We start from the raw sequence: 19,815 nt of genomic DNA, 5'->3' as shown, positions 1-19,815 counted from the left end.
TTTTTATATATTTTTGGGAACATTTAGAACGAAGGTGTTAAACTCATTCCACGGAGGGCCGAGTTCCTGCGGGTTTTCACTCCTCCCTTTTACCTGTTCCTGGACGACTGTGTGATCCGCTCTCCATAGCCGATGTGAATAAGACCTTTAAACAGGTCAACGTTCACAAGGCCGCAGGGCCAGACGGATTACCAGGACGTGTACTCCGAACATGTGCTGACCAACTGCCAAGAGTCTTCACTGACATTTTCAACCTCTCCCTGACCGAGTCTGTAATACCTACATGTTTCAAGCTGACTACTATAGTCCCTGTGCCCAGGAATACCAAGGTAACCTGACTAAATTACTACCTACCCGTAGCACATGTCTATAGTCATGAAGTGCTTTGAAAAGCTGGCCATGGCTCCACATCAACACCATTAATCCAGAAACCATAGACCCACTCCTATTTGCACACCGTCCAAACAGATCCACAGATGATGCAATCTCTGTTGCACGCCACACTTCCCTTTCCTACCTGGACAAAATGAACACCGACGTGAGAATGCTATTCATTGACTACAGCTCAGCTGATCCTCAACACAGGGGACCCTCAGGGGTGAGTGCTCAGTCCCCTCCTGTACTTCACTCATGACTGCATGGCCAAGCACGACTCTAACACCACCAATAAGTTTGCTGACGACACAACGGTGGTATGCCTGATCACCACAAACGGTGAGATTACCTACAGGGAGGAGGTCAGAGACCTGGCAGTGTGGTGCCAGGATAAAAACCTCTCCCTCAACGTTATCAAGACACAGGAAAAGGAGAACCAAGCAAGACTCCATTCTCATCGACGTGGCTTTAGTGGAGCAGGTTGAGAACTTGTCCACATCACCAACGAACTATCATGGTCCAAACACACCAAGACAGTACTGAAGAGGGCACGGCAATGCCTATTCCCCCTCAGGAGACTGAAAAGATTTGTCATGGGTCCTCAGATCCTCACAATTTTACAGCTGCACCATTGAGAGCATGGTTGCAGTCATGGTTGCAACACCACCTGGTATGACAAATGCTCGGCCTCCAACCGCAGGGCACCTCAAAGGCCAAGCTTCCTGCCATCCAGGACCTCCATACCAGGCGTTGTCAGAGGGAGGCCCAAAAAATTGCCAACGTCTCCAGCAACCCTAGTCATAGACTGTTCTATGGCATGCGGTACCAGAGCGCCAAGTCTAGGTCTAAAAGACTTCTTAACAGCTTCTACCCCTAAGCCATAAGATTCCTGAACAGCTAATCAAATGCCTACCTGGACTATTTGGCTAGGCTAGGCTGACTAACTTGTTCCCCCAGCACATTGACACTGTACCGGAACCCCCTGTATATAGCCTCCACATTGACACTGTACCGGAACCCCCTGTATATAGCTTCCACATTGACTCTGTACCAGTACCCCCTGTATATAGTCTCCACATTGACTCTGTACCAGTACCCCCTGTATATAGCCTCCACATTGACTCTGTACCGGAACCCCCTGTATATAGCCTCCACATTGACACTGTACCGGAACCCCCTGTATATAGCCTCCACATTGACACTGTACCGGAACCCCCTGTATATAGCCTCCACATTGACACTGTACCGGAACCCCCTGTATATAGCCTCCACATTGACTCTGTACCAGTACCCCCTGTATATAGCCTCCACATTGACACTGTACCGGAACCCCCTGTATATAGCCTCCACATTGACACTGTACCGGAACCCCCTGTATATTGTCTCGTTTCTGTTATTTTGTTTTTTCACTTTTTTTTCTATTTTATTATTTTTAATTGTATTTTTTATTTTATTTTACTTCAGTTTATTTGAGTAAATACTTTATTAACACATTTTCCTTAAAACTGCATTGTTGGTTAAGGTTTTGTAAGGAAGCATTTCACTGTAAGGTCTACACCTGGTGTATTCGGCGAATGTGACAAATAAACTTTGATTTGATTTGATCAATTAAAGTCACTAATTGGTAAGGAACTATCCACACCTGGTTGTCTAGGTAACTGAAAGGGAGAAACAAAAATCTGCAGACACTAGGCCCTCAATGGAATGAGTTTGGCACCCTTGATTTAGAGTTTCTAATAATGTGTCAATAAAAATATATATTTTACCCCGCAATGATGTGCCATAAGAGTACTAAAACACCAAGGAAAATCTGATATTTTCAGAACATTTTTTAAGTGAAATATAGTCCAGTCGAGTACAAGCTCAACTGAATGAACAACAGAGACAGAATGCAATATGGAATTTTATTGAATAGTTTGGGGTAGGCCTTGTCTCCAAGGAATGCTCCTCAGAGGTAGATGCTGATGACAGGTCCCCCCCCGCCACCCGCCGCCCCTCCCCCAGTTGGGGAACCATGTCCTTCTGGATTTAGAAATCCTTTAGGATCTGATTTAAGTACCTTCTTTACCGCTTACATAAGGAATTCCCATTGGGTTAGAGTCCCCTCTCTATACCATGGGCTTCTGAAATCTTTATTCATATCAATAGCTTTAGGTCTCTGTGTCTCAACTAATCCCCTTGACACAGAAAGATCTCATACTGTAGCTAGATCATGATCGTCAGGAGAAAGAGGAGGTGGCAATTCCTCAACTCTACTCTGCTAATGGTGTGTGTGTGTGTGTGTGTGTGTGTTTAGAGCTAGAGGCCAGTGTGTGAGTGTGTCTATGTTCCGTGTGCGTGCCGCTCTCTGGAGGGTCACTCTTTCCCCGGGTCTCCAGGCAGTCCTGACCTTTTTAAGAGCACCAATTTACAGTGGAGCCTGGGGACCTATTGGATCCTGATGGCTTGCTGTCACTGTGTTGTGGGTTTGGATCGTTTCTAGTGACATCTTAACCAAGTCTACCCTCACTAGTGTGGCACAGAAGGACAGAGGAGAAGCAGGAAGGGAGAGAGAGAGGGAGAGGCTGGCTCCTGGCTCGGCACGGGAGGACAGAGGAGAAGCAGGAAGGGAGAGAGAGAGGGAGAGGCTGGCTCCTGGCTCGGTACGGGAGGACAGAGGAGAAGCAGGAAGGGAGAGAGAGAGGGAGAGGCTGGCTCCTGGCTCGGCACGGGAGGACAGAGGAGAAGGAGGAAGGGAGAAAGAGGAGGAGAGGAGGAGACGCTGGCTCCTGGCTCGGCACGGGAGGACAGAGGAGAAGGAGAAAGGGATAAAGAGGGAGAGGCTGGCTCTTGGCTCGGAACGGGAGGACAGAGGAGAAGGAGGAAGGGAGAGAGAGAGGGAGAGGCTGGCTCTTGGCTCGGCACGGGAGGACAGAGGAGAAGGAGGAAGGGAGAGAGAGGAGGAGAGGAGGAGACGCTGGCTCCTGGCTCGGCACGGGAGGACAGAGGAGAAGGAGAAAGGGATAAAGAGGGAGAGGCTGGCTCTTGGCTCGGCTCGGGAGGAGAGAGGAGAAACAGGAAGGGAGAGAGAGAGGGAGAGGCTGGCCCCTGGCTCGGCACGGGAGGACAGAGGAGAAGGAGGAAGGGAGGGAGAGATGCTGACCATGTAGTGACTCTGTCATGCTGACCATGGTAGAGTAGGTGAGGTTTTTACAAAGTCTCTGCCATAGGAAAAGCTTTGGATGGGAACATTATGCCCTATAAAGCCAGACTGAGACAGAGTTAAGGAAATACTGTATGTCTAGACTAGTCTTCAGAATAGCCTTGTAGTAAAAGACACACATATCTACAAAATAAACAGTAAAATTATAATAACCCCAGGGCTTCTTCTACACTTCCCTGCCTCTCTGCTCTATTCCCGAAGCACTTGCTGTGTTGTCTGTCTGCCAGTGTCGTCGCTGCGATTACTATTATTACAGGGTGGAGAAATATATTAAATAAAATGTAAAAAACACTTATATGCAAAATAACTGCGGAAACAGTATGAAAAACAAGCAGAGAAATATTAGAATATAAACGTTGACATCTTAATATATACTGGCCACCTAATACACTCTCTATCTCAATTAGCCGTTGATATAGATGTAGTGCATTCTCACGTTTCAGCGCTACCACCATCAATCTTACCAGCGCTGTCCCCTGCAACAACAAAACAGAGGGACGAAAGAAAATTGCTGCATTTAATTAATGTACTGCCTATTTTGTTATAGTGCTGCTCAGCATCTTTCCATAGACAACGCAGCGCAACGCAGATCATAAACGCTAGAGCTGGGGGTTTTAAGAAGAGAAAAAACAACTAGCGAGAGAGAGAGAGAGAGAGAGAGAGAGAGAGAGAGACCGAGAGCGAGAGAGAGGGCTACATTGGCGTAACTTTGTAATGAATGTCTAAGTTTGGCAACGTGTGATGGATGAGGAAAAGAGGACGTTTGCCTTCTCTGAATCTCTCTGCTGTTCCGTGTAGAGCTAGAGATGGTGTAGAGAGCTGAACCAGCACACAGGCCCCTAATAGTATAATTAACGCTTAATGATCGGACAATTAACTAATTTGCGGTGAAAACTAATGCATACACGGTATTAATGCAAATTGTACCACGGTTAAGGTTGTAGGAATGGACCAATGAGAAATGAACTAACATGAGGCTTGTTCAGCTGCTAAAACATTTCAATGGAATTCATCAAATCTGTACTGTGGAGGTTTTAATGCTTTTTCTTTACCAGACCTGACATTCAGCTGACTAGGAGAGTACTGTCCCTCTCTCAATCCTCCTCTGGTCAGACACACAAACATGCCCGTATGCACATGCACACACACACACCTCTCCATCTCATCTCTGTCTCTCTGCTTCTCTCTCTCTCTCTCTCTCCGCTTCTCTCTCTCTCTCCCCTTCTCTCTCTCTCTCTCTCTCTCTTCCGCTTCTCTCTCTCTCTCTCCGCTTTTGTCTCTCTCTCTCTCTCTCTCTCTCCCCTTCGCTCTCTGTCTCTCTCTCCGCTTCTCTCTCTCTCTCTCTCTCCCCTTCTATCTCTCTCTCTCTCTTCCGCTTCTCTCTCTCCCCTTCTTTCACCCTCTCTATCTCCCCCTTCACTCTCTCGCTCTCTCTCTCTCTCTCCCCCTTCTCTTCCTCGCTCTCTCTCTCTCTCCCCCTTCTCTCTATCGCTCTCTCTCTCGCTCTCTCTCCCCTTCTCTCTCTCTCTCTTCTGCTTCTCTCTCTCTCTCCCCCTTCTTTCTCTCTCTCTCCCCCTTCTCTCTCTCTCTCTCTCCCCTTCTCTCTCTCTCCCTCTCTCTCTCTCTCTCTCTCCACTTCTCTCTCTCTCCTTCTCTCTCTCTCTCTCTCTCTCTCTTCCGCTTCTCTCTCTCTCTCCGCTTTTGTCTCTCTCTCTCTCTCTCTCCCCTTCGCTCTCTCTGTCTCTCTCTCCGCTTCTCTCTCTCTCTCTCCCCTTTTATCTCTCTCTCTCTCTTCCGCTTCTCTCTCTCCCCTTCTTTCACCCTCTCTATCTCCCCCTTCACTCTCTCGCTCTCTCTCTATCTCCCCCTTCTCTTTCTCGCTCTCTCTCTCTCTCCCCCTTCTCTCTATCGCTCTCTCTCTCTCGCTCTCTCTCCCCTTCTCTCTCTCTCTCTTCTGCTTCTCTCTCTCTCTCTCCCCTTCTTTCTCTCTCTCTCTCCCCCTTCTCTCTCTCTCTCTCTCCCCTTCTCTCTCTCTGCCTCTCTCTCTCTCTCTCCACTTCTCTCTCTCTCCTTCTGTCTCTCTCTCGTCCGCTTCTCTCTCTCTCTCTCTCTCTCTCTCTCTCTCCCCTTCTATCTCTCTCTCTCTCCCCCTTCTCTCTCTCTCCCCCCTTCTCTCTCTCTCTCCCCCCCTTCTCTCTCTCTCCTCTCTCTCTCTCTCCCCCTTCTCTCTCTCTCCTCTCTCTCTCTCTCCCCCTTCTCTCTCTCTCTCCCCTCTCTCTCTCTCCCCCTTCTCTCTCTCGCTCTCTCTCTCTCTCTCTCTCTCTCTCCCTTCTCTCTCTCTCTCTCTCCCCCTTCTCTCTCTCGCTCTCTCTCCCCATTCTCTCTCGCTCTCTCTCGCTCTCTCTCTCTCCCCCCTTCTCTCTCTCTCTTTCTTCAGCTTCTCTCTCGCTCTCGCTCCCTCGCTCCCTCGCTCCCTCTCCCCCTTCTCTCTCTCTCTCTCCCCCTCCCCCTCTCTCTCCCCCTTCTCTCTCTCTTTCTCTCTCTCTCTCCCCCTTCTCTCTCTCTTTCTCTCTCCCCCTTCTCTCTCACTCTCTCTCTCTCTCTCCCCTTCTCTATCTCTCTCTCTCCCTTCTCTCTCTCGCTCTCTCTCTCTATCTCCCCATTCTCTCTCTCGCTCTCTCTCTCTTCCGCTTCTCTCTCTCTCTCTCTCTCTCCCCCTTCTCGCTCTCTCTCTCTCCCCTTCTCTCTCTTTCTCTCTCCCCCTTCTCTCTCTCTCTCTCTCTCTCCCCCTTCTCTCTCTCGCTCTCTCGCTCTCTCTCTCTCTCTCCCCTTCTCTCTCTCTCTCTCTCTCTCTCCCCCTTCTCTCTCTCGCTCCCTCTCTCCTCTCTCTCTCCCCTCTCTCTTTCTGTCTCTCTCTCTTTCTGTCTCTCTCTCTCACACAAGGATAGTAGCAGACTGTAACCGTCTCCACCATGATTCTATATCTCCTGCTACAAAGGGCAGTGTCAGCAAGATCAGAGTCTTTCTACAGAAATCCAATTGACAATAATCAGTTCTCATATATATAATTGGAGGATTACATTGACATAACGGTAGTTGTTTAATTACATGTCTCATTTGGTTCAGAGTGAAGTGGCCACAGAATTTCCAACTGAGCTTAATGACACTTTGAGTTCATTTTTGTACCTGCAATAAAGCTTCTCTCTGCTCAGGACAAGGAATCATTACACAGATATAAATACTGTGTTGAGTTTCCTAGTCAAGTCACACAACCGACAGAACTCATGGTACTTCTGATATATAGTCCTTGCAGTAATCTAGTCAAGTCACTAAAGCTTGAGTCCAATTCTAGTCCCAAGTCATGAATATCGGGATTCGAGTCAGACTGGAGTCTGAGTCCTGGACTGGAGCACTACAACACTGAGTCGTCTTGGTGACCATGGTGCTCTTCAGTGACGTGCCAAACCACTTACTCTGCTGTAGGACTCCCACCATGTTGTGTCTCTACAACACTGAGTCGTCTTGGTAACCATGATGCTCTTCAGTGACGTACCAAACCACTTACTCTGCTGTAGGACTCCCACCATGTTGTGTCTCTACAACACTGAGTCGTCTTGGTAACCATGATGCTCTTCAGTGACGTACCAAAACCACTTACTCTGCTGTAGGACTCCCACCATGTTGTGTCTCTGTCTTCCTGGCCTGCTTTCTATAGACGTCCATGACAATGACAGAACTCCTTGTCAGTGGTTTGTTTAGATTAGATGGATGTACCACACAATACAGTCTGCTCTCTCTCTCTCAGGGTGTTACAAAGAGGAGATATATCACTATACCGCTGGGATGCTGAAGCAATGAGTCCAGCTCTAGATGAGGAGAGACAACAGTCTTGCGTTGCAAGAGGACTACCTCTAAAATCACTTCCTTGTCAAGCCTCCCTTGGAGGTCTGGAGAATTTTGAATTGCAAAAGTGGTCTGAACGGTCCTCTGGCTCCCAGAGGCAAGAATTTTATTGGATGTTACATTTCAAAAAATGTTGTGTATTCTAGTAGAGAGTTGTAGAGAGTCGTTGTGTATTCTAGTAGAGAGTCATTGTGTCTTCTAGTAGAGAGTCGTTGTGCATTCTAGTAGAGAGTCGTTGTGCATTCTAGTAGAGAGTCGTTGTGTATTCTAGTAGAGAGTCATTGTGTATTCTAGTAGAGAGTCGTTGTGTATTCTAGTAGAGAGTCGTTGTGTATTCTAGTAGAGAGTCGTTGTGTATTCTGGTAGAGTCGTTGTGTATTCTAGTAGAGAGTCGTTGTGTATTCTAGTAGAGTCGTTGTGTATTCTAGTAGAGAGTCGTTGTGTATTCTAGGAGAGAGTCGTAGAGTCGTTGCGTATTCTAGTAGAGAGTCGTTGCGTATTCTAGTAGAGAGTCGTAGAGAGTTGTTGTGTATTCTAGTAGAGTCGTTGTGTATTCTAGTAGAGAGTCGTTGCGTATTCTAGAGAGAGTCGTTGCGTATGCTAGTAGAAAGTCGTTGCGTATTCTAGAAAGAGTTGTTGCGTATGCTAGTTTCAAGAGCTAGTTTTCAAGTTATCAAGTCGAAAGTCTGCAATTTATATTTATGGAAATTGAAAGTGGATTGCGCTGGTAAAGTAATCCATATAATTCGCCCACATAGCTGCTGACTGCGCTTGGCTACCTCCGGAAAAATCTGGAAGGTTGCCCTTTATTTCCATTTTGTAAGGACCCAAAAAACTGAGGCAGCGGGAGAACTTATTTAAGTAAATATATTTTTAAATGTAAAAAAACTATTAGCTTTATTATTAGCTAATTAGCTAGTAGCCAGTAGGCCACTTTGTAGGCTAACTCAACTGAGCTAGCTAGCTAACTTTACACACGGTCTCTTGATGTAATCATTGTAAATAAAAAACACAGACTCCAGATAGATTTGCAGATGACAGCCATGAAAGTGGGTGAAAGGGAAAGTGTAGGCTACTGGATAGGGCAGGTCATTTTGTGGGAGGACATTATGAAATTATTTTCTAGTTCCAGTCCCTAGAGGGGAACACTTTGAGGACAGAGAGATAATAGCAAGATAATAGTCAAATGGCCACCCGGACAATTTACATTGACACCCCCTTCCATTTGTTTTTACACTGCTGCTACTTTAATATCTATGCATAGTCACTACATCCCTACCTACATGTACAAATTACCTCGACTAACCTGTGACCCCGAACATTGACTCAGTACCGGTATCCCCTGTAAATACTGTATATACCCTACCGGTCAAAAGTTTTAAAACACCTACTCATTCAAGAGTTTTTCTTTATTTTTTGACAATTTTCTACATTGTAGATGTCACGACTTCCACCGAAGGTGGCTCCTCTCCGTGTGCTGGCGGCGCTCGCCGGTCGTCGTCGCCGGTCTTCTAGCTGCAACCGATCCCTTTTCTTTTTCGTTTGGTTTTGTCTGTCTTGTTGTTCACCTGTGTATAGTTTAGGTTATTAGTGGGGTATTTAATCTCACCCTACCCTCTTGGTTTTGTGTGGGATTGTTGTTCACCTGTGTCTAGTTTAGGTTATTAGTGGGGTATTTAATCTCACCCTACCCTCTTGGTTTTGTCTGTCTTGTTGTTCACCTGTGTCTAGTTTAGGTTATTAGTGGGGTATTTAATCTCACCCTACCCTCTTGGTTTTGTGTGGGATTGTTGTTCACCTGTGTCTAGTTTAGGTTATTAGTGGGGTATTTAATCTCGCCCTACCCTCTTGGTTTTGTCTGTCTTGTTGTTCACCTGTGTCTAGTTTAGGTTATTAGTGGGGTATTTAATCTCGCCCTACCCTCTTGGTTTTGTCTGTCTTGTTGTTCACCTGTGTCTAGTTTAGGTTATTAGTGGGGTATTTAATCTCGCCCTACCCTCTTGGTTTTGTCTGTCTTGTTGTTCACCTGTGTCTAGTTTAGGTTATTAGTGGGGTATTTAATCTCGCCCTACCCTCTTGGTTTTGTCTGTCTTGTTGTTCACCTGTGTCTAGTTTAGGTTATTAGTGGGGTATTTAATCTCGCCCTACCCTCTTGGTTTTGTCTGTCTTGTTGTTCACCTGTGTCTAGTTTAGGTTATTAGTGGGGTATTTAATCTCGCCCTACCCTCTTGGTTTTGTCTGTCTTGTTGTTCACCTGTGTCTAGTTTAGGTTATTAGTGGGGTATTTAATCTCACCCTACCCTCTTGGTTTTGTGTGGGATTGTTCGTGTAGCTGTCATTTATTTGGGTTGCGTTTTGGTTTGAACAGGTGGTTTTTTTCGGGACTACATTCCTGTTGTTTTGTGACAACTGTCGTGGTCCTGTTCCTGTTCCTGTTCCTGTTCCTGGTCCTGGTCCTGTTCCTGTTCCTGTTCTTTGGACTTATAAAAAATAAATAAAACGTCCTCTCTTGCAATTCGCTCTCTCCTGCGCCTGACTCCACACCCACCTCTCCTAGGGAGAATTTGACAGTAAAATAATAGTGAAGACATCAAAACTATGAAATAACACATATGGAATCACGTAGTAACCAAAAAAGTGTTAAATAAATCAAAATATATTTTATATTTGAGAGTCTTCAAATAACCACCCTTTGCCTTGATGACAGCTTTGTACACTCTTGGCATTCTCTTGAAGGAGTTCCCACATATGCTTAGCACTTGTTGGTTGCTTTTCCTTAACTCTGCTCATCCCATACCATATCAATTTGGTTGAGGTCGGGCGATTGTGGAGGCCAGGTCATCTGATGCAGTACTCCATCACTCTTCTTCTTGGTAAAATAGCCCTTACACAGCCTGGAGGTGTGTTGGGTCATTGTCCTGTTGAAAAAAAAATGATAGTCCCACTAAGCCCAAACCAGATGGGATGGCGTATTGCTGCAGAATGCTGTGGTAGCCATGCTGGTTAAGTGTGCCTTGAATTCTAAATAAATCACAGACAGTGTCACCAGCAAATCACCCCCACATCATCACACCTCCTCCTCCATTGTTTACGGTGGGAAATACACATGCAGAGATCATCTGTTCACCCGCACCACGTCTCACAAAGACAGCCGGAATTCTTACTGGTTGGTAGATGATCAAATACTTATGTCATGCAGTAAAATGCAAATTAATTACTTAAAAATCATACAATGTTATTTTCTGGATTTTTGTTTTAGATTCTGTCTCTCACAGTTGAAGTGTACCTATGATAAACATTACAGACCTCTACATGCTTTGTAAGTAGGAAAACCTGCAAAATCGGCAGTGCATCAAATACTTGTTCTCCCCACTGTAGCTATCTAAGCTAGTTAAGATGCCTGGAATACTGACCAGGGTGGCAGATAGCCTAGCGCTTAAGAGCGTTGGGCCAGTAACAGAAAGGTTGCTGGTTTGAATCTGCCATTCTGCCCCATCAGCAAGGCAATTAACCCCCAAGAGCAACTGCTCCCCAGCGTCGATGACCACAATTAAAGCAGTCCCCAGCACCTCTCTGATTCCGAGAGGTTGGGTTTAATGCGAAAGACACATCTTGGTTGAATGCATTCAGTGGTGCAACTGACCCTTTTTCCCAGGAGCTCTGACCTCCAAGCCCCCCCCCCCCCCCCCCCCCCTTGATTTTGTTAGTCCCTCTCACTCATATGTAATATTAACATGGCATAAATCATGGCAAAATGTGTCGAATTGTAGGAATTTAGTTTTAAAGCACTCCACCAGAGGGCCATGCTGCCCCTATTTCGACATAATTCCTTTCCTATAGCGGAAACTATAATTTAGCTTTAAAGCACTCCACCAGAGGGCAATGCTGCCCCTATTTCAACATAATTCCTTTCCTATAGCGGAAACTATAATTTAGCTTTAAAGCACTCCACCAGAGGGCAATGCTGCCCCTATTTCGACATAATTCCTTTCCTATAGCGGAAACTATAGTTTAGCTTCCACCTCCGAAGAATGACGCAGGCTGCTTATACATATTCAGGAGTTGGGTATGGTGATTTCCATTTGGAGAAATGACAGCAAGTAGGGAGGGCACTGACAGCTATCAGTGTAGCTAACTTTCATGCTAACCTTATCCAACTAGCTAATGTTATCTATTGTTGCTACGCCATATTCAAAAAACTAGCCAGCTGGCTAGGCTACTGTATGGCTGGTTCTGGAGTTGGATTTGTCATAAGCATATACGGAAACATTTGCCACACCCAACTAGGAAAAAGAGTACATTTTAATATATTACAAGTATACTAGAGTATACTTAAATATGCAAACAATTCAAATAATATACTTCAAATACGAGATGTATTTTTCTAGTGTATCTTCAGTATACTATGAATATAATTACATTTCAACACACCTATTAAAAGTGTACTTTACACACCTATTATTAAAAGTGTGCTTTAATTTAATTGTTTTTCTTTAAGTAAACTATATCTTAATTATCATTAAACTTAAACACACTCATTAAAAGTGTACTTCAATTTGAATAGCTTTAATTTTAATTTAGTATATTTATTCAAAATACAGTTGGAGTTGTTTTTAATTTTTGGGATGAAACTCTGCTTTTGAGTGATCAAGTACACTATAAGTATGCAGTGCCTTGAAAAAGTATTCATACCCCTTGGATTTCTTTACATAAAATACTTATTTTCCACCATAATTTGCAAATAAATTAATTAAAAATCCTACAATTTGATTTTCTGGATTTTTTCACTTCTCATTTTGTCTGTCATAGTTGAAGTGTACCTATGATGAAAATTACAGGCCTCTCTCATCTTTTTAAGTGGGAGAACTTGCACAATTGGTGGCTGACTAAATACTTTTCTGCCCCCCCCCACTGTAAGTATGCATTTCACTGTAAGATCTACCTGTTGTATTCAGCATTTCACTGTTTATTTTTGTATTTATTTTTTATTTCACCTTTATTTAACCAGGTAGGCAAGTTGAGAACAAGTTCTCATTTACAATTGCAACCTGGCCAAGATAAAGCAAAGCAGTTCGACACAAACAACGACACAGTTACACATGGAGTAAAACAAACATACAGTCAATAATACAGTATAAACAAGTCTATATACGATGTGAGCAAATGAGGTGAGAAGGGAGGTAAAGGCAAAAAAGGCCATGGTGGCAAAGTAAATACAATATAGCAAGTAAAACACTGGAATGGTAGATTTGCAATGGAAGAATGTGCAAAGTAGAAATTCGAAAACATAATGTTAACTTTCACTGCTATGCGGATGACACACAGCTGTACATTTCAATGAAACATGGTGAAGCCCCAAAATTGCCCTTGCTAGAAGTATGTGTTTCAGACATAAGGAAGTGGATGGCTGCAAACTTTCTACTTTTAAACTCGGACAAAACAGAGATGCTTGTTCTAGGTCCCAAGAAACAAAGAGATCTTCTGTTGAATCTGACAATTAATCTTAATGGTTGTACATTCGTCTCAAATAAAACTGTGAAGGACCTCGGCGTTACTCTGGACCCTGATCTCTCTTTTGAAGAACATATCAAGACCATTTCAAGGACAGCTTTTTTCCATCTACGTAACATTGCAAAAATCAGAAACTTTCTGTCCAAAAATGATGCAGAAAAATTAATCCATGCTTTTGTCACTTCTAGGTTAGACTACTGCAATGCTCTACTTTCCGGCTACCCGGATAAAGCACTAAATAAACTTCAGTTAGTGCTAAATACGGCTGCTAGAATCCTGACTAGAACCAAAAAAATTTATCATATTACTCCAGTGCTAGCCTCTCTACACTGGCTTCCTGTCAAAGCAAGGGCTGATTTCAAGGTTTTACTGCTAACCTACAAAGCATTACATGGGCTTGCTCCTATCTATCTCTCTGATTTGGTCCTGCCGTACATACCTACACGTACGCTACGGTCACAAGACGCAGGCCTCCTAATTGTCCCTAGAATTTCTAAGCAAACAGCTGGAGGCAGTGCTTTCTCCTATAGAGCTCCATTTTTATGGAACGGTCTGCCTACCCATGTCAGAGACGCAAACTCGGTCTCAACCTTTAAGTCTCTACTGAAGACTCATCTCTTCAGTGGGTCATATGATTGAGTGTAGACTGGCCCAGGAGTGGGAGGGTGAACGGAAAGGCTCTGGAGCAACGAACCGCCCTTGCTGTCTCTGCCTGGCCGGTTCCCCTCTTTCCACTGGGATTCTCTGCCTCTAACCCTATTACAGGGGCTGAGTCACTGGCTTACTGGAGCTCTCTCATGCCGTCCCTGGAGGGGGTGCGTCACCTGAGTGGGTTGAGTCACTGATGTGGTCATCCTGTCTGTGTCTGGGTCTGGGCCCCCCCCCCCCCCCCCTTGGGTTGTGCCGTGGCAGAGGTCTTTGTGGGCTATACTCAGCCTTGTCTCAGGATGGTAAGTTGGTGGTTGAAGATATCCCTCTAGTGGTGTGGGGGCTGTGCTTTGGCAAAGTGGGTGGGGTTATATCCTTCCTGTTTGGCCCTGTCCGGGGGTGTCCTCGGATGGGGCCACAGTGTCTCCTGTCTCAGCCTCCAGTATGTATGCTGCAGTAGTTTGTGTCGGGGGGCTAGGGTCAGTTTGTTATATCTGGAGTACTTCTCCTGTCCTATTCGGTGTCTTGTGTGAATCTAAGTGTGCGTTCTCTAATTCTCTCCTTCTCTCTTTCTCTCTCTCGGAGGACCTGAGCCCTAAGACCATGCCCCAGGACTACCTTGCTGTCCCCAGTCCACCTGGCCGTGCTGCTGCTCCAGTTTCAACTGTTCTGCCTTATTATTATTCGACCATGCTGGTCATTTATGAACATTTGAACATCTTGGCCATGTTCTGTTATAATCTCCACCCGGCACAGCCAGAAGAGGACTGGCCATCCCACATATGCTCTCTCTAATTCTCTCTTTCTTTCTCTCTCTCGGAGGACCTGAGCCCTAGGACCATGCCCCAGGAATACCTGACATGATGACTCCTTGCTGTCCCCAGTCCACCTGACTGTGCTGCTGCTCCAGTTTCAACTGTTCTGCCTTATTATTATTCGACCATGCTGGTCATTTATGAACATTTGAACATCTTGACCATGTTCTGTTATAATCTCCACCCGGCACAGCCAGAAGAGGACTGGCCACCCCACATAGCCTGGTTCCTCTCTAGGTTTCTTCCTAGGTTTTGGCCTTTCTAGGGAGTTTTTCCTAGCCACCGTGCTTCTACACCTGCATTGCTTGCTGTTTGGGGTTTTAGGCTGGGTTTCTGTACAGCACTTTGAGATATCAGCTGATGTACGAAGGGCTATATGAATAAATTTGATTTGATTTGAAATAAAAATAATGTGGTGCAAAGGAGCAAAATAAATAAATTAATTAATTAAATACAGTAGGGAAGGAGGTAGTTGTTTGGGCTAAATTATAGGTGGGCTATGTACAGGTGCAGTAATCTGTGAGCTGCTCTGACAGTTGGTGCTTAAAGCTAGTGAGGGAGATAAGTGTTTCCAGTTTCAGAGATTTTTGTAGTTCGTTCCAGTCATTGGCAGCAGAGAACTGGAAGGAGAGGCGGCCAAAGAAAGAATTGGTTTTGGGGGTGACTAGAGAGATATACCTGCTGGAGCGTGTGCTACAGGTGGAAGATGCTATGGTGACCAGCGAGCTGAGATAAGGGGGGACTTTACCTAGCAGGGTGAAGGAGATGACATGGAGCCAGTGGGTTTGGTGACGAGTATGAAGCGAGGGCCAGCCAACGAGAGCGTACAGGTCGCAATGGTGGGTCGTATATGGGGCTTTGGTGACAAAACGGATTGCACTGTGATAGACTGCATCCAATTTGTTGAGTAGGATATTGGAGTCGAGGATTGGTAGGATGGTCAGTTTTACAAGGGTATGTTTGGCAGCATGAGTGAAGGATGCTTTGTTGCGAAATAGGAAGCCAACTCTAGATTTAACTTTGAATTGGAGATGTTTGATATGGGTCTGGAAGGAGAGTTTACAGTCTAACCAGACACCTAAGTATTTGTAGTTGTCCACGTATTCTAAGTCAGAGCCGTCCAGAATAGTGATGTTGGACAGGCGGGCAGGTGCAGGTAGCGATCGGTTGAAGAGCATGCATTTAGTTTTACTTGTATTTAAGAGCAATTGGAGGCCATGGAAGGAGCGTTGTATGGCAATGAAGCTTGCCTGGAGGGTTGTTAACACAGTGTCCAAAGAAGGGCCAGAAGTATACAGAATGGTGTCGTCTGCGTAGAGGTGGATCAGAGACTCACCAGCAGCAAGAGCGACCTCATTGATGTATACAGAGAAGAGAGTCTGTCCAAGAATTGAACCCTGTGGCACCCCCATAGAGACTGCCAGAGGTCTGAACAGCAGACCCTCCGATTTGACACACTGAACTCTATCAGAGAAGTAGTTGGTGAACCAGGCGAGGCAATCATTTGAGAAACCAAGGCTGTCGAGTCTGCCGATGAGGATGTGGTGATTGACAGAGTCGAAAGCCTTGGACAGATCAATGAATACGGCTGCACAGTAATGTTTTTTATCGATGGCGGTTAAGATATCGTTTAGGACCTTGAGCGTGGCTGAGGTGCACCCATGACCAGCTCTGAAACCAGATTGCATAGCAGAGAAGGTATGGTGAGATTCGAAATGGTCGGTAATCTGTTTGTTGACTTGGCTTTCGAAGACCTTAGAAAGGCATGGTAGGATAGATATAGGTCTGTAGCAGTTTGGGTCAAGAGTGTCCCCCCCTTTGAAGAGGGGGATAACTGCAGCTGCTTTCCAATCTTTGGGAATCTCAGACGACACGAAAGAGAGGTTGAACAGGCTAGTAATAGGAGTGGCAACAATTTCGGCAGATCATTTTAGAAAGAAAGGGTCCAGATTGTCTAGCCCGGCTGATTTGTAGGGGTCCAGATTTTGCAGCTCTTTCAGAACATCAGCTGAACGGATTTGGGAGAAGGAGAAATGGGGAAGGCTTGGGTGAGTTGCTGTGGGGGGTGCAGTGCTGTTGACCGGGTAGGAGTAGCCAGGTAGACTGTAAGGTCTACCTGTTGTATTCAGCATTTCACTGTAAGGTCTACCTGTTGTAATCAGCATTTCACTGTAAGGTCTACCTGTTCTATTCAGCATTTCACTGTAAGGTCTACTACACCTGTTGTAGTCTGCATTTCACTGTAAGGTCTACTACACCTGTTGTAGAGAGAAAAAGAAAGAAAGGATGAAAGTGAGAGAGGGAGAGGTGGGAAGAGAGTGGAAGACAGATGGAGAGAGAGAAACAGAGAGAGAAAGACAGCAGTGCAAATGTACTTTGGACTTCAGTATTTCAACAACTCTTCTCTTCCAACTTGTTAGGCAATCATAGAGTATTTACCTATGGGGGAAGGATGGCCAGCCACAAAGGAGAGTATGTACCTATGGGGGGAAGGATGGCCAGCCACACAGGAGAGTATGTACCTATGGGGGAAGGATGGCCAGCCACACAGGAGAGTATGTACCTATGGGGGGAAGGATGGCCAGCCACACAGGAGAGTATGTACCTATGGGAGAAGGATGGCCAGCCACACAGGAGAGCATGTACCTATGGGGGAAGGATGGCCAGCCACACAGGAGAGTATGTACCTATGGGGAAGGATGGCCAGCCACACAGGAGAGTATGTACCTATGGGGGAAGGATGGCCAGCCACACAGGAGAGTATGTACCTATGGGGGAAGGATGGCCAGCCACACAGGAGAGTATGTACCTATGGGGAAGGATGGCCAGCCACACAGGAGATTATGTACCTATGGGGGAAGGATGGCCAGCCACACAGGAGAGAGTTTATACCTACGGGGGGAAGGATGGCCAGCCACACAGGAGAGAGTTTATACCTACGGGGGGAAGGATGGCCAGCCACACAGGAGAGTATGTACCTATGGGGAAGGATGGCCAGCCACACAGGAGAGTATGTACCTATGGGGGAAGGATGGCCAGCCACACAGGAGAGTATGTACCTATGGGGGAAGGATGGCCAGCCACACAGGAGAGTATGTACCTATGGGGGAAGGATGGCCAGCCACACAGGAGAGTATGTACCTATGGGGAAGGATGGCCAGCCACACAGGAGAGTATGTACCTATGGGGGAAGGATGGCCAGCCACACAGGAGAGTATGTACCTATGGGGGAAGGATGGCCAGCCACACAGGAGAGTATGTACCTATATGGGGGAAGGATGGCCAGCCACACAGGAGAGTATGTACCTATGGGGAAGGATGGCCAGCCACACAGGAGATTATGTACCTATGGGGAAGGATGGCCAGCCACACAGGAGAGTATGTACCTATGGGGAAGGATGGCCAGCCACACAGGAGATTATGTACCTATGGGGGAAGGATGGCCAGCCACACAGGAGAGAGTTTATACCTACGGGGGAAGGATGGCCAGCCACACAGGAGAGAGTTTATACCTACGGGGGGAAGGATGGCCAGCCACACAGGAGAGTATGTACCTATGGGGAAGGATGGCCAGCCACACAGGAGAGTATGTACCTATGGGGGAAGGATGGCCAGCCACACAGGAGAGTATGTACCTATGGGGGAAGGATGGCCAGCCACACAGGAGAGTATGTACCTATGGGGAAGGATGGCCAGCCACACAGGAGAGTATGTACCTATGGGGGAAGGATGGCCAGCCACACAGGAGAGTATGTACCTATGGGGGAAGGATGGCCAGCCACACAGGAGAGTATGTACCTATGGGGAAGGATGGCCAGCCACACAGGAGAGTATGTACCTATGGGGGAAGGATGGCCAGCCACACAGGAGAGTATGTACCTATGGGGGAAGGATGGCCAGCCACACAGGAGAGTATGTACCTATATGGGGGAAGGATGGCCAGCCACACAGGAGAGAGTTTATACCTACGGGGGGAAGGATGGCCAGCCACACAGGAGAGAGTTTATACCTACGGGGGGAAGGATGGCCAGCCACACAGGAGAGAGTTTATACCTACGGGGGGAAGGATGGCCAGCCACACAGGAGAGAGTTTATACCTACGGGGGGAAGGATGGCCAGCCACACAGGAGAGTATGTACCTATGGGGGAAGGATGGCCAGCCACACAGGAGAGTATGTACCTATGGGGAAGGATGGCCAGCCACACAGGAGAGTATGTACCTATGGGGGAAGGATGGCCAGCCACACAGGAGAGTATGTACCTATGGGGAAGGATTGCCAGCCACACAGGAGAGTATGTACCTATGGGGGAAGGATGGCCAGCCACACAGGAGAGTATGTACCTATGGGGGAAGGATGGCCAGCCACACAGGAGAGTATGTACCTATATGGGGGAAGGATGGCCAGCCACACAGGAGAGAGTTTATACCTACGGGGGGAAGGATGGCCAGCCACACAGGAGAGAGTTTATACCTACGGGGGGAAGGATGGCCAGCCACACAGGAGAGAGTTTATACCTACGGGGGGAAGGATGGCCAGCCACACAGGAGAGTATGTACCTATGGGGGAAGGATGGCCAGCCACACAGGAGAGTATGTACCTATGGGGAAGGATGGCCAGCCACACAGGAGAGTGTAGAAGGAACTTTTTTGCTGACCAATATGCATGCAGGCCATTTCGGAGTGAAGCGTATGATCGGCAAAAATCAACCTTCTCTTCTTCTGATGGGGGAATTGTCAAGGAGGTGGAAAGTTGGGCTAGTGAAATAACCTTTTGTTAATCAATCACATTCTATTATATCTGAAACTATTATGATGTAAATTAATGTCATATCAGAGAGCACACTCCCTTTTTGCTTAAAGGTCAGTACCCTGTCTAGGTTGCCAGAAGTTTGAAAGGGTGAAGACTGGTGCCGGAGTTGAAGCCCGTCAAAGTTGTTTCACCACCACGGCACATGATCGGTAAGTGTCCCAATTCAAATTTTGCCCTGTTGCTTGTTTTGTAATGGTTGCTTTATTTGACTGAGTACGGACGGGAGCCGTGAGGTAAACATAATTGTACATACAATTATTGCATGTACTGTAGTCTTTCAAATGTGTGATTGACTTAGTGTGTTGTTGTTTGTCTGTTTCTTTTTTTGAATAAGGTACTTTCAGATCACTGAAACCCCACCAGATGGGGTGGAAGTTGTCCAACCAGATCAAAACGCCTTCGAGGACCAGGCACGGACTGAGAAGGATGTGGAGGTTTAAAGACCAGGTTAAAATGATTGTCCGCTGTTAGTTTATTTTCTGGACCTCCAAGAGATATGTAAGAAATTAATTTGTAATATGAAATATAATTGCATTTATTGCTGTTGTCA

This window comes from Oncorhynchus mykiss, chromosome 17 (genome assembly GCF_013265735.2).
Source record: "Oncorhynchus mykiss isolate Arlee chromosome 17, USDA_OmykA_1.1, whole genome shotgun sequence".
Classification (NCBI taxonomy): Eukaryota; Metazoa; Chordata; class Actinopteri; order Salmoniformes; family Salmonidae; genus Oncorhynchus; species Oncorhynchus mykiss.
This window is presented reverse-complemented; position numbering follows the sequence as displayed.